The sequence below is a fragment of the Durio zibethinus genome, chromosome 2 (assembly GCF_047325235.1).
Source record: "Durio zibethinus cultivar Kanyao isolate XHJ-2024 chromosome 2, ASM4732523v1, whole genome shotgun sequence".
Taxonomy (NCBI): domain Eukaryota; kingdom Viridiplantae; phylum Streptophyta; class Magnoliopsida; order Malvales; family Malvaceae; genus Durio; species Durio zibethinus.
The window spans coordinates 5,922,141-5,935,896 of NC_143163.1; the positions used below are offsets into that span (position 1 = coordinate 5,922,141).

General features: G+C 33.1%; 1 pseudogene across 1 annotated transcript; it reads left to right on the forward strand.

Annotated features, from left to right (window-relative positions):
* The first annotated feature begins 10,365 nt into the window (after positions 1-10,365).
* LOC111308336 (L-type lectin-domain containing receptor kinase IX.1 pseudogene) lies at positions 10,366-13,756 on the forward strand (annotated as a pseudogene). The gene has a single exon (XR_016330021.1). The product of XR_016330021.1 is annotated as an L-type lectin-domain containing receptor kinase IX.1 pseudogene (transcript).

Sequence of the window (13,756 nt, forward strand, 5' to 3'; positions counted from 1 at the left end):
AAGTGATATAACCAAGTGATGAGTATAAGGATGAATTGGTCGATATGACTTGCAAGTTATGATTGAATGATGAGAACAATCAGTGGACAAAGTTTGTTTTGAAATGATTAATGTTGAGACACCTATGAATAATGACCCAGTGATGGTGGATGAAACTTGTTTTGAAATTTGTTAATGCTGAGAAATTCATTGAATGATGGTTAAATGATGATCGATTAATGAAGCTTATTCCAAAGTATTGAGAAACTGAACAAGAAAGAATGTGAGTGGAAAAGACAATTGAGAGCTACACTGGTTCGGTCTTAGAAAAGCAGTGTAATTGGATCTTTGAAGAATCAAAGGGCTTGATGCCCAAGAAAAGCTTGAGAAACTTGAGTACCATACATTGAACGGGAATTAATTGGCCAACATTTGCATAGCATGCATTGAAATTCATATGCATTTGCATAGCATACACTACTTTCAGAAAAGTATAGTGTATAAATCCAAGAAGCAGGGGGTATTCCAAGATCCCACATAGAGAAGACAGATATGAAGATATTTTGTAAATTTGAGAAGAAGCTTGTCAGGTAAGTTCCTAATCCTTGAAATAGGATGTCTTTTGGTATCAAGATTGATTTATAAGACCTTTGGGCATAATCTCCTGAAATTCCATCAAACATAACTTTCAACTCCTTTGGACATGATTGTCAAGGAGCAATTTACTTTTCAAAGACGTGGTGCCTCTGTTTAGAGGAGCAATTTACTTTCAAAAGTCGTGGTGCCTCTGTTTAGAGGAGCAATTTACTTTCCGAAGTCGTGGTGCCTCTGTTTAGATGAACAATTTACTTTTCCAAGTCATGGTGCCTCTGTTTAGAGGAGCAATTTACTTTTTGAAGTCGTGGTGCCTCTGTTTAGAGGAGCATTTATTTTTTTCAAAGTCGTGGTGCCTCTGTTTAGATGAGCAATTTACTTTTCAAAGTCGTGGTGCCTCTGTTTAGAGGAGCAATTTATTTTTCAAAGTCGTGGTGCCTCTGTTTAGAGGAGGAGCAATTTATTTTTCAAAGTCGTGGTGCCTCTGTTTAGAGGAGCAATTTACTTTTCAAAGTCGTGGTGCCTCTGTTTAGAGGAATAATTTACTTTTTCAAAGTCGTGGTGCCTCTGTTTAGAGGAGCAATTTACTTTCCAAAGTCGTTGAGCCTCTGTTTAGAGGAGCTTTGAAAAAAAAAACAAAAAAACAAAAACAAAAAAAAAGTTGCCTCTATTTAGTGGAGCTTTGTTTATGTTTCTCAAAGTCATTGAGCCTCTGCTTAGAGAGCTTTGATCAAAATTTTTTTGAAAAAAAAAAACAAAACCAAAAAAAAAAAAAAAATTGCCTCTATTTAGTGGAGCTTTGTTTATGTTTCTCAAAGTCATTGAGCCTCTGCTTAGAGAGCTTTGATCAATATTTAAAAAAAAAAAAAGTAAAAAAACAAAAGGGGCAAAAAAAAATCCAGTTGAATCTTGAAGGGATGTCTACGTCTTTGCACAATTTCTGTTTCACAGAAAATGTGCAAAGAGAGGCAGCTGTAGACACCCCATTTTGTCTAGGATCCTTTGTCAATTGAGACTAATCCTAGCTCAGTTGCAGGGATTTTTATTCATTTTTGTTTTAGATTTTTTTATTTCATATTTATCAATTTTATTTTTATTTTTATGATTTTTTTTCTTTTTTTTTCTTTTGATTATCTGATAAAAAAAAGGGGCTGAAAGCTTGGTGATTGTGATGATTGTTATCTAGATGCTAATTTTTAACATTGGATGACTAATTGGAATTGAATTGAAACTCTATCAGCATGGGTCTATATATTAACAATATACAAGCTGGAAAGCAGGGGGAAAAAATAGAAAAAAAAAGATAGAGGAGGAATCCGAATAGGGGGAGAAAAGATAGAAGAAGAATCCGAATAGGAGAGGGGGAAGGGAAAAGAAAACAGAAGCCAAACAAAAAGGGGAAACCCCCATCGCCACCAAGCCCTCGAGGCTTCCCAACCTTCCCTTCATTGACCTTTACTTTCACTCTTACTTTGCTGTACTAGCTCATACCTTCGGGCCAGTTGTGAAACTCCAACTTGGGAGCAGGATTGTTATCCTGGTGACCTCCCCATCCATGACCCGAGAAGTACTTAAATACCAAGATTTATCCAATGTGATGGAATTGCTCCAGGTTTGAGGGGAAGGGGACCTTCTTGGAGATCTGGAATGTCTAATGATTGGGATTTCCTCGCATTTGGTGCTTCTAGAAATGGGCAAGTTGCTTCAAAAATAATAAATACGTATCTAATAATCGCTTCTTCTTTCAGGTTGTGTTTCTAGTTTTGGCATTTTATTGAATAAGAGGAGATCTGTGGGAGCTGAGTTGAGTTGTTTTATCAGAGATCTATCAACGTTCCCATTCAATTCGTCGACAGAGCTCTTTCATTTTTTTTTCTTATTGATTTCTGACACTTTTGATTTTCTGTGGGGCCTGTTTTGAATCTGCTGTCTCTGATTGTATTGACGATTTGCGTAGGCCTTATTGCTGGCATCTTTGTCTTCTCTTCATTTATTTTTTTTTTAGCTGCATAATAACAGTAACACTTGTACAAGCTTTGATATTTCTAGGGGTTCATCTGTGGTGTAAGATAAGTTGAATAAGTTCCGGAGGTTAAGCAACAAAAACGTGGATTTTGATGATAATCTGTTATGTGCAGAAAATCCAAGGCTGATCTACATTAATGATTCGAGGAGAGCAAATGACAAGTACGGGTTCAGTGGGAATGAGATTCGGATAAGCAAGTATACACTTATCATGTTTTTGCCCAAGAATCTTTTCATTCAGTTTCATCGAGTGGCCTATTTGTATTTCCTGGCTATCGCTGCTCTTAATCAACTTCCACCTCTAGCAGTTTTTGGGAAAACTGTGTCCCTTTTCCCACTCTTGTTTGTGCTTTGTGTCACGACAATTAAAGATGGTTATGAGGATTGGCGAAGACACGGGTCAAACCGAAATGAGAACAACCGAGAGGCACTAGTTCTCCAGTTGGGGGAATTCCAAATGAAGAAATGGAAAAGGATAAGAGCAGGAGAGGTCGTCAAGACCCACGCTGATGAGACAATTCCTTGCGACATGGTTTTGTTAGGGACAAGTGACCCTAGTGGACTTGCCTACATCCAGACCATGAATTTGGATGGTGAATCAAACCTGAAGACAAGATATGCTAGGCGGGAAACAGCTTCTTTGGTATTTGAAGGTTGTAATATATTGGGGCTGATCGGATGTGAGCAGTCTAATAGGAATATTTATGAGTTCACAGCCAACATGGAGTTTAATGAACAAAAATTCCCCCCCAACCAATCAAACATTGTTTTACGTGGTTATCAGCTGAAGAACACGGAATGGATAATAGGCGTGGTGGTTTACGCTGGGCAGGAAACAAAAGCAATGCTAAACAGTGTAGTTTCTTCTTCAGAGCGAAGCAAGTCAATGGAACGACTTCGAAACATCGAAATCTCCGTTCACATCGACTCGGGCAAGACCACGCTAAAGGAGCAGATTCTCTATTATACGAGCCGGATCCACGAGATCCATGAAGTTTGTGGCAAAGACGACGTCGGAGCAAAGACGGACTCCATGGATTCAGAAAGAGAGAAAGGAATTACTATCCAATCTGCTCTCATGTGTTGCACCTGGAAAGATTATCAGATTAATATAATCGATACGCCGGGTCATGTTAATTTTACGATTGAAGTGGAGAGGGCGCTGCGTGTTCTTGACGGTGCCATTTTGGTTCTGTGTAGTTGGTGGTGTACAAAGTCAGTCAATTATTGTTGATCGACAATGAGAAGATATGAGATTCCAAACTCGCCTTTATTAACAAGCTTGATCGAATGGGAGCTGATCCATGGAAAGTTCTCAACCAGGCAAGGTCTAAGCTTCGACATCACAGTGTAGCAGTGCAAGTCCCAATTGGCTTAGAAGAAAATTTTCAAGGTCTTATCGATCTCGTGCAACTAAAAGCTTATTATTTTCATGGTTCCAGCGGAGAAAAAGTTGATGCTGAAGAAACACCAGCAGAAATGGAGGCCACAGTTGCAGAAAAAAGACGGGAACTGATTGAAATGGTTTCTGAAGTGGATGATAAACCTGCTGAAGCATTTCTAAATGGTGAGCTTATTTCATCAGTTGATCTTGAGCTATGGACCATGGCAAACCCCTACACTTGGGTTTTGTGTGCAGCGATATTTACAAATTAATACTTTTAAGCCCGAAAAGTTTTGGGCATTACGTCCCTACATTATTCAGAATGGTTATGAGCTTCATCTAGAATGGAAACGTCAAAAGTTGTTTGACTTAGATGTTGCAACAATGTTCCAAAAGTTGGTGACAGAGGATGGAATTCTTGAAGTAATTGACGTATCAGAAAAACGGGAAAGCAAAGGTCGACCTTCTAGTTTCAACACAGTGAATCTTTTGAAGGCTGCTTCAAGTGCATTAGGTTTTGGACCTCAGACGGCCATGCAAATTGCTGAACGCTTATATACACAAGGAACATATGCTGGTGATCATCCTCCTATAACTCCAATGCGACCAATGACTGAGGATATTCTTGGAAGCGATGCCTAGAAATTGTATCAGTATGGCTGTCAACATTTTATAGGAACTGTAAAAAAAAATATTTTTGAGGAAAAGTTGAAAGTATCAATTTTCCTTAAAAATAAATTTTTAAAAAAAAATATTTTGAGGAAAAGTTGAAAGTATCAATTTTTCTCGAAATTAAAGTTTCAAAAGATATTTTGAAGAAAAGTTGAAAGTATCAATTTTTCTCGAGATTAAAATTTTTAAAAAAATATTTTGGGGAAAAGTTGAAGGTATCAATTTTCCCTGCACAAAAACAATCATTCTTTTCTTCTTTTTTTTTTATTTTTTTTAATGTTAAATAATTCGATGACGGAGCCTCTGTAAGTGAAACAGTAGTTTCTCTTGCATACTCTTGAGGTGAGGAAATTTTCTCAATTTTTTGCTAAAAGTATTAGAGTCAATTGAGAATAATTTTCAATAATTAATTACTTGGTAAAATTTTAAGGCTTATTGGATAACATAAATTTAAGCTGGTACCATCTTTTGATAGGCGTTGTGAGGGTGCTATAACCTTCCTCACACGTAACCGAACTCCCAAACCCTGTTCTGGTTAGTAGACTTGAACCTATTCTTTCAAGGACCCTTAAACTTAGGTGTTCCCTGAAAGGACAGATTCCTTAGGTGGCCAATCGTACCTAGATAAAAAAGATTGGTGGCGACTCCCTAAAAGTCAATGTCTAGCGATAGATCCCCGGATCTAGACGTTATGACAGTTATTTCCTTGGGTTTTTAAAAAAATAAAGTTAATCAATGCATAACTTTAAAATCAATAGGAGTAAGTATATTTTTCTTGTTTTGTATATAAATGATATCTTGTTGGCCTATAATGATATTGATTTGTTGCATGAAACTAAGCAATTATTGTCCAAGATTTTTTACATAAAAAATCTTGGGGATGCATCCTTTGTTCTTAGGATTGAAATTCATAGAGATAGGTCTCAAAATCTATTAGGACTATCGAAAAGGTCTTACATTGATCGTATGCTTAGTAGGTTTAACATGCAAAACTATAAGGCTATGGATATGCCCATTGTAAAAAGTGATAGACTTAATCTTGGTCAATGCCTAAAAAATGATTAAAAAAAAATTTATAAAGAACACACAATATTCTAGTGCAATTAGGAGTCTCAAGTATGCACAAGTTTGCATTAGGTTAGACATTACTTTTGTAGTGAGAGTTCATAAGAGATATCTTTCTAATCTCGATATGGACATTGGATTATTGCTAAAAAAATGATGAGGCACTTGCAAAGACTAAAGATCATATGTTTGTCTATAGAAATGTGGACAATATTGAAATAATTGGGTATATAGATTCTGACTTTATTGGTCATCAAGATGACATGAAGTCCACATCAAGGTATATTTTTATGTTAACTAGAGGAGCTGTGTCTTGAAAGAGTATAAAGCAAACACTTTTAGCTTTTTTTACCATGCAGGCCAAGTTTATAACATGCTATAGAGCTGCTACACATGCAATTTGGCTTAAGAACTTCGTTTTAGGTCTTCCCATTATTGATTCCATCTCTAGACCATTAAAGGTTTATTGTGATAATAAGTTTGCTATGTTGTTTTCTAATAACAACAATAGCACTAGTGGAAGTTCTTAAGCTAGCGATTTTATGAAAAATGGTGAAATTGTTGTTGAATATATTGACACTAACAACATGATTAATGGTCATTTGACTAAAGGGTTAAGACCTATAATATTTAGTAAACATATTAAGAGTATGGGTATTCTAGGGTTTTTTGTGGAATTCATTAGTAGGAGTATATCATTGTGTTTTATACTCACACATCATAGTTTATCTTTATGTTGGACCCTTATGTCTATATTTGAAATATCTATGTGATATTTGATTCCATACTTGAATAATAATCATCATTTATTAATATTCTATGTTGTTAATTATTATGTTAGTACATGTACACTTTGAAATTTTAAAATTTGATGTACACACGGTAAAGTCTTAAGACTTGGTATCAATTTTAAGATTTGGTATCTGTCTTAAATATAACTTTAATAACTTTTGGGTATGTTTTATAAATGATACCAGCAAGTGACCTCGAGAATATTAAGAAGACATCCAAACATATCTAGATGCCATGGAGATTTCTCAGCAAGTTTAGAGATATCTGCAAAAGGACTGACAATGAAAATAATACATTGAGTTCACATTTAGGTGTTATTTTTTTGCTATATAGCCACACTGAGATCCATTGTCAATAGAGTCTCTAATACTTATATCTGTGGATTAGTCTTATGTGGCATAAAAGCTATCATGATTCAGTATTATATGGTTTTATTGGACAAGATCATTAAAATATTATCTCAATGGCTAAATTATTTAAAAATTATAATCATATCAAAGTAAAGTAAATCAGCCTGGAGTCTTGTTTTCAAGTCAAGTTTTCTTAAAATCAAACAACCCAAATAATATTGGCCAAATGGGAAAATGTTAGAATTTTTATAAGTGGGCTACTATTAATTGATGATTTTATTTTAGTAAAATTGACTTATGGATTTAGTCATAATACGAGACAAGTATGAGAGCTCAATTAATTTTATGTGATCACCTAAATGTGGGCCTTTACACATCTTATTGGGTCGATGTGGTTTAGTGGTTGTGTAGACCTTTGGCTTGGTAAAACTTTAATTAGGAGATTGCTACAGTTAATTAAATAATAAGCTAAGGTCCCTTTCTTCACTTCTCATATGCGGTTACTGCCTATTGAGAAATCACTACGAGAAAGAAAAAAGTGAAGAGGAAGATTATAGTCATTTCAAGATCATTTCGCTTTTGCAATTTCATGTTAACTATCCAAGCAGATATGCCTGATCTCTTTGATACATGTATGGTGTTTTAATTTTCACATAAAGATCTTAAGTTTGTGCTTACAAATGCCACATTGACACTTTCATTTTAAAATGGCAACGAGTGAGCAGGTTTATACTCATCTTGACTCTAACCTATTTTTTAATAATTTAATTTAATTTCGATTTCGACTCAACTCCAAGTTATTATTTTTTATAACCAATCTCAACACATAACTCTACAACTCACATCTAACCTACATTAATCAAAATTTAATTAAATGATCTAAATTTAGTTAATGTTCATAAAATTTTTTTAGTATAAATTATATCTTAATTATGTATAAATATAATATTTTTATTAAATTAAGATATTAAATAATAATTTTATTAATATAATATATATTTTGATAAATATCTGGAGTGAAGCAAAATACCTTAAACAGCTAAACCCATCTCAAACTTGACCTTTATTTTTAAAAGAGAAAACTTGACTTGATCTTGAATTTTTTTTTTAAATGCACATATTGAATCAAGATAATTGAAAATAGATACGAATTGTTTTATCATTCGTATCTCTATTGACTTATTTCTTACAAATTTTATCTAATTAAAAAAGTTAAAAACAAAAAAAAAAAGAAATCCAAATGGATGTGCCATGCAAACACTTCCATTAGTCTCATTTTCTTACAAAATTCAATGTATAAATTAAAAAAAATAAAAAAAAAAAAGCAAAGAGCCAAAAAAAGGAAAAAAAAATATGTGTTACGTTAACACTTCCATTTGTATTATTTTTTTAAAAAATTATCTAATTTTAAAAAATAAAAGTATTTGGAAAAAATTAAATCAAAAATATCAAATGAATCCCACAAATTTATTTTAAAAATAAAAAAATATTTAGTAAATATGAAAAAAAAGAAAAGAAATGAAAAGAAGCAGAAGCAGAAGCAGAAGCGAAAATGGAAATGGAAGTGGAAAAAAATAATGAAAAATGAAAAAAAAAATGAACTTATTGGGTGCACGTGACACCCAAATGAGTAAAATTTAATATATAGACGAAAGAAAGTTAACAAAAGTAACAGTATAACATGTGAGTGAAGTTAGATTTATCGGGTAAGTGTACTATAAGAGAAAGAAATATGGATGAAAAATTAAGAGATAAGTTGATTTGTGAAGAAAAGAGCAAATCATTTAAAAAGAAAAATTACAAGATGAGATGATGAAATATAAAGATTTATTATTTTATATCATAATAAAAATATTTAATTAAAAGGATTTTTTTATATATAAAATATTTATTATCTTTTGTATTATAATAAAAAATAATTAGTTAAAAGAAAATTTTAACATAAAAAATTAATAAAAAAGTACAATTAGTTGACAATTACAAATTGATAAAAGTTCAAAACTTTATGTTATTAATAAACATAAGAGAAACTTTTAAAATAAATTAGCTATCAATAATAACTTTTAAATGTACATATTTATCTTAATTTTGAAGGGTTATTGATATATGTCTATTATAAGGTAGTAATACATATTTTTTAATTAAATATATGTATAATATATTTTATTTGCAAATATTATAATTTTAGATTAAATTTAAAATTGAGGTAAACATTATATTGTTTATCAATTTAAAAAATTTTTTTTCATTAATTATTTTTGTCATAATATCAATTGATAAATAATCTTGTTATAACATCTCACCTTCTAATTTTCCTAAAAAAAAATCTTACTACGTCAACCATCTTGGTTTAGAAAAAAAAAAAAAAAAGAAAAAAAAGAGTTGAAGAGGTGAAAAGTATTAATACATTGAACAGTTGAGAGAAGGTTACAATTAGGTCAAATTCTACTAAATTAGTAGTATGAATTTTAATATACAAAATATTTATTATCTTTTGTATTATAATAATAAAATATAATTAATTAGAAAAAAAAAGAAAAATATGTGCAATTTGTTAACAATTACAAATTGATAAAAATTCAAAATTTTATATTTGTTAATAAACATAAGAGAATAAATATTAAAATAAATAAACTATCAAAAATAATTTTTAAATATCAAACATAATTTTTAAATATATATATGCACCTTAATTTCTTAAAGTTATTGGTAATTTTATATTTTTTTATTAAGCATATATATAATAAGTTTTTGGGGACATATTATAATATTATATTCTTAAATAAAAAGTAATTATATTTTTCATTAATAAAAAATTGATACTTTTAATTAATTTTTTGTTATAGCATTAATTAATAAATAATTTTACTTTAATATTTATTTTGTAATTTTTGATGAAAAATACTCTCATGTCTATGTTTTTTTTAGAAGATAAGAATTCATTTTTATGTTCAAAAAATACAAAAAATTGAAAAAAAAAAAAAAAAGAGTGATAGGCTAATGACACTTCGAAAAGTAAGGGAACGTTGAAGTTTAGGTCAAAGTTAATAAAATTAAATATATAGATATATAATAGTATCAAGTTGGCCTCTAAGACCCCACACCAAACCAACCAATAATAATTTTTTTATAGGGTCATTTTTTATTATTATGATAACGGTGATGGGTCAAGTACTTCATCCAATTAATAGAACTTCTTTGTTGACCTCATCTACTAATTACTCGGATGACCAATTAATCCCACATTTAGTCAACAATGATTGCAGAACTTTTTTTTATCTGACCTAAAGTATATATACACAACAATGTTACTATTATAATACTCTACTATAAGAAATCATGTGCATTTGATTGGCTCCATAATTAATTTTGAATTTGAAACGTGAGTGAAATTGAAAAGGCTAACAGATATTAGAATGTTAGAATTTTAGTTTCAACGATTAAATTCGATATTTTAAGTGAAAAAAAAAAGGGAAAAGTTGTGGTATCAGTTTTTTCAATACAAGTGCGGATTCTTCTAAGCTATGTATGTAGGCTAGCTATTTAGTCATTTTGTCAAAGTCCAGGACTACGAGCTTTTACCAAGTCCTATTGACGACTATGGAGCAAACACTAATGTAGAAAGTGTCGCACAACCGGCAAAATCCTGCCATCACCTAAAACAAAAGCAAAACTACCATATTTTAGTCTCTTCCCTGAACCATATATCCCTTACTCATTTTAGACTTTTCTTTGGTTTCCACTTCCCCGATGGATTCTCAATCTTTTTGCTCATTTCTCTTTGTTTTTTCTTTCTATCTGATTTGCTTCTCCGTCGCCAGCTGCTTGGAATTCACTTATCCTCCGGCCAGCTTCGACCCAAACGACGCCAATGTTATTGTTAGAGGTTCAACTAGAGGTCAATCAGAATTTGGGGAGCCGGTGATTCGACTCATTGATCCTGATCCTGTTACAGGGACACGCCAAAATGCTAGTGGCCGAGTTTACTACCACGAACCTTTTCAACTGTGGGATCCCAGAACAAATATGATCACGGATTTCACCACTAGTTTTGACTTCGCAATCTTGTTTGGCGAGCAGCAGTATAATTCAAGTGTGAGTTCTGGTGGTGTTGCCTTGTTTATAACTTCAGAGGAGTCGCTGACTGCTCCTAGAAATTCTGGTGGAGGATGGTTGGGGCTATTCAACGAGACCATTAATGGGAATTCATCGAACCAAATTGTTGCCGTTGAATTAGATACGTTCAGAAACGAATGGGATCCTAGCAACATCCATATTGGCTTTGATGTCAACTCTATTGATTCCAAGAATAGCACAAATTGGAATGAGGATCTGGTCAGTAATAGTACCTATCACCGTGCCACGCTCTCTTACAATGGAACATCTAAGGCTCTTAGTATTGTTGTCGAACTCGCAGATATTTTTGGTCAATCAGAAGCGTTGAGTCTCACTTACAATGTGGATTTAAGTACAGTGTTGCCGCCGAAGGTGTATATTGGTTTCTCAGCATCAAGCGGACAGGCAACGCCAGCTCAATTGATAATAAGTTGGAATTTTACCTCAAACATGAGTCCAATTGAAGAAGGTGATAACAATAATAAAGGTTTTGAGATGTGGAAGGTGTGGTTAATCATAGCAGTGGTGGTCTTTTTTGTAGGGGTGGGACTGATAGTTGGTATTTTGTGGAGAAATTCAAGAAGAAAGAAACCTGACGCAAAAGAAGAAGATTATCATGATGAAGAACTAGGAATCGATGACAGCATGGACATGGATTTTGCAAAGGGAACTGGACCGAAGAGATTCACCTTTAAGGCATTGGTTAGTGCAACTGGAAACTTTTCAGAAGAGGGAAAACTTGGGCAGGGAGGGTTCGGAGGTGTCTATAGGGGTTACTTGGCAGAGGAAAACACCGAAATTGCAGTCAAGAAAATAGCTAGCAACTCCAATCAAGGGAAAAAGGAATATGTTTCTGAGGTGAAGACCATAAGTCGTTTGAGACACCGGAATTTAGTTCAACTCATTGGTTGGAGCCATGAAAATGCTAATTTCCTTCTAGTTTACGAGTACATGCCTAACGGAAGCCTAGACACTCACCTTTATGGCAAGGGTAATCGTCTACCATGGCCAATCAGATATAAAATTGTCAAAGGATTGGCTTCTGCCTTGCTCTATCTCCATGAGGAATGGGAACAATGTGTGATTCACAGAGACGTCAAGCCAAGCAATATAATGCTGGATTCAAACTTCAATGCCAAACTAGGTGATTTTGGTCTGGCTAAACTTCTAGAACATGGCCTTGGCTCGCAAACAACAATTTTAGCTGGGACTATGGGCTATTTGGCCCCTGAATACGTGATCACAAGCAAAGCTAGCAAGGAATCTGATGTGTTTAGCTTTGGGGTTGTGGCCCTAGAGGTGGCTTGTGGGCGCAGAGCTGTGGAAAATAACAAAGAAGAGACTAAAATGGTCTTGTCCAATTGGATTTGGGAGCTACATGCGAATGGAAAGCTTCTTGAAGCAGTCGATCAAACATTGAATGGAGAATTTAATGAAGACGAGATGAGATGCTTGCTATCTGTTGGATTATGGTGCACTCATACAGATTATAAGCTAAGGCCTTCCATAAGGCAGGCAATTCAAGCTCTCAATTTTGAAGTCCCGTTGCCCATTCTTCCACCCCAAATGCCAATGGCTTTGTATTTTCCTCCAGTTGTTTTGAATCAATTCGATTTTACAAACACGTATGAGGCCAGGAGCCAAGCCACTTGTTCAACAGCCACTACCTCAAATCCAAGCACCTTATTTGAATGCTTTCATCCAATTTCCTCATCTGAAGAGGTTTCAGCTTTGGTTCACACTCACGGCTGTTAAATCAACATGTTTTTCCCTTTTAATTATTTCATTATTGTTCATTCTTGCCTGAAACATGTTCCTTTCTAAATGTATATCAATTTTATCTGTGACCAATGTGGTTGGTTTTGGTATTTTGAAGAAGAATGAAACAGAAGGGGAAATTAAGGAAAAAAAATCTAATGAAAGGGTCAGAAAACGTGTTTGGACCTTTTGTTCACTTGATTTAACCTTTAAGCCATCTTTCATAACTAGAAATTCATCACACATCCACCCCTTTTCAAAAACAAATTTTACTAGTCAGACATGAAGTCAATTTTCTTTTCATAATACATGTGAATCAGTCAAGTTCACTGTAACATGTTCTTCTAAATTTAATTTACCAGAAAAAAAAAATGCACTGCTATAACTATCCGTTCAATTCTGATTTTAGTATTTTGGTTTCTTACTTGCATGAACCATTAATTTTTAAAAAACAAATTTTCTAACTATAAAAGGTTTTCATTTTCTTCTACTTTCTGCTGCAATTTTTCTTTTTGGTTTTATAGTCACACTATCCATTTTTCCACTGAAAAGAAAAGGTCATCTTTCTTTGCCAGCTATGAGGGATATTGAGAAGACCAAAAGCGGTAAAAGTTCCATGGCGGCCCGCGAGAGTCGTTTAAGGCTTTAAACCGTATTCTAGACTCTAGAGATAATGGAAAACTAGTAATCCATTGACTGAGCATAACAAACTTGTCGTTGGACCCAGTCCTAAATGCGTTAACAGGTTGGTTTCAGTCCAATGACGAGACTTCGCGGCAGCAACAGGGGCCAATGAGAACAGTTTTTTAAATCCAAGTCGGGTCAAACTGGCACGATTTTTCCTTTTGAACTTGTAGTATGGGTATGTTGTTAGTTTTAATAAATTTTAATAAATTTTTAAATAGATATTTTTAATAAAAATATTGAGAAAATTTTTATTATTAAATAAATATTAATTAAATTTAAATTATAAAAATAATATGTTAAATAATTTTTTATATATTATTAATTTTTATACTAA